Below are 2,325 nucleotides of genomic sequence, written 5' to 3'. Positions count from 1 at the left end.
CTCGTCTCTGTTGTTTGGTTCCTTATTTTAATAACTGAACCAAAGTAATATATTTGTGATTTTCTTCACCCTTTTGTGTATTTCTGTATTAATGTGTAAATTAGATCCTAAAAGCTTTTAAAGCAAAGTTTAACCTTTGTTAACTTGTCATTCCTAAGGGGAGTCAATCCCTGTAAACTCCAGTGTTAAGACTTTGCAGTCCAACTTCACAGCAGACATAAACATGTTTACAGCCTGATACATAAAACTGCTCCTCTCTCTCCACACTTGTGAACAAGAGGCCGAAATACTTACACTCCTACACTTGGGACAGTAACTTGTCCCTGACCTGAAGTGGGCTCTGCCATTTTCCATCTGAGGACCATGGCCTGACGGTGCTGATGGCCGCGAACCACTCCAGTGTGAGCTGGTGGCCAGCACCTGAAGAAGCCACCAGAACAACATCATCTGTGAAAAGGAGGGGTGGCTCCAGGGTGTGGCATCATGTGCAGCTGATCCACACAGCTGTTCTACATCAGCTAATCATGCTTCTATATATTTTCCCACAATCGCGTTTCACCTGTAAAATGACAAAGGTCTGTTCTATTGTATATGAGCAGGATGTCGGGTTACGAAGAGAGCTGGAGGACAGGACAGAACTGAAGGGTGCAGCTGGAAAGCTGCTAAGAAGAAACTGTTTAAAAATGAACTGTAGATAAACATTAATTTACCTTGTAACACTGTGTGCACCGGGTTATTTTTCATGAGTGATGCCAAAACCCAGTCATAAGATGATTGGCAAGAATGGTGGCAGAGCTAACCGCTGGATCAGGAGCAGGCGGTGGAGCGCCACAGACAGCTCAACTGACTCCAGGACCAGGCCAAACACCGGACAAAACCACTGGAGGTTCGGTGTCTCTTGCCAACACTGCTTCCCCTGGCCCCGGCAGTGTCACTCCACCGGATGGACAAGGCATATGACCCCCAGCCTCCATGGAGGTCTTCCAAGCAACAGTAAAGGCGTACCAGTGGCCCGCACTGGAGTGGTCACTGCAGCTGCTGCATTTGCTGTCCGGAGAGTTGAAAGTGGCAGTGGTGACCCTTCCTGCAACAGCAAGGGCCAACTTTTCAGATGTCCTCCAGGTAATACTGGAACAACTGGGGCTTGAACCAGAGGACCACTGCTGCCACTTCCGGAGAGATAGAACGGTGGCAAAGGAATGCCCATTCATCTATGCCATGTCGCCAGCCAGTAGCGGTTTTAGATACGGGCGACACGGGCGGTTGCCCGGGGCGGCTTCGTGGTGGGGGGGCAGCATCACGGGCATCAGCAAAAAAAAAAAAATTGCTCGTACTCATGCTGCCCCGACGTCAGCCAGCGCATAGTGGGAATGTCGTAGATACCGATCGGTTTTCTATCGCCCATTTGCTGGGAGTAAGGGCGCCCTCCGTTTGCGAGGTGCGCCTGCTGCTTGCGGAAAAGGGAGGAGAGGGCGGGGCGGCGGGGAGCAGCATCTAATAACCAACTCGCAAAATAAAAACAAACCAACAAACATGAAAACACCAGACATTATGATGCAGACTTATAATTTGCACTGATGTTTTTCCTCGGTGCGCCTGCTCGCTGCTGAAGTCAAAGTAAACTTTATTGTCATCTCCGCTACAGACAGTCCAGCATATAGAGACGAGACAACGAGGCTCCAGTTACAGCAGTGCAAGTAAACAAACAATAAATATAAGAAGAGTAAGAAAATAAATATACACTTTAGGACTCGGGGTAAAGGATCAATAACAATTTAAAATTTATATTTATTTGATGATTTAAAGCAGGGGTGATTCTAGGATCAGAGCTTTGGGGGTGCTGAGCACCCAGAGAGCTGCCCAGCCACCCAAGATACACTTTACTCGTCACAATGAGACTTCTTCCCTGTCTCTGTCGGTCCCTGCATCCTCCCTGTCATCGTCTGTTGTCTTCGTCTCCTTTATCAGTCATCATAATTTTACCCTCTCTGTGCAAGTCTGCAAATTTCTTTATTAAATCATAAGATTCTTAAATTCATCAAATCTCTGTGCTTGGGTCCTCGTCACAAAACATGACATCACTGTTTTGTGCATTTTAACACAATTTAATCCGTGAAAGAAAAACAAAACACTCTTTTGAAAAGTCTGTAACAAAACCATCAAATCAGATAAAGGTTATTTTAATGCTGCAAAAGAAGAATGGATTGGAATAAAATAAATACATATCCTAACCTTAATTACTGGGAGAATAATGAATGATGCTCACAGTGAGTAAAAAGTAAACTGAGTGCATTTTTTGGACAGAGATTCACTTTTAATGTGTAT

Source organism: Astatotilapia calliptera, chromosome 3 (assembly GCF_964374335.1).
Source record: "Astatotilapia calliptera chromosome 3, fAstCal68.1, whole genome shotgun sequence".
In the NCBI taxonomy this organism is placed as follows: domain Eukaryota; kingdom Metazoa; phylum Chordata; class Actinopteri; order Cichliformes; family Cichlidae; genus Astatotilapia; species Astatotilapia calliptera.
The sequence above is the reverse complement of the archived record's forward strand: the minus strand, read 5'-3'. Positions refer to the sequence as shown.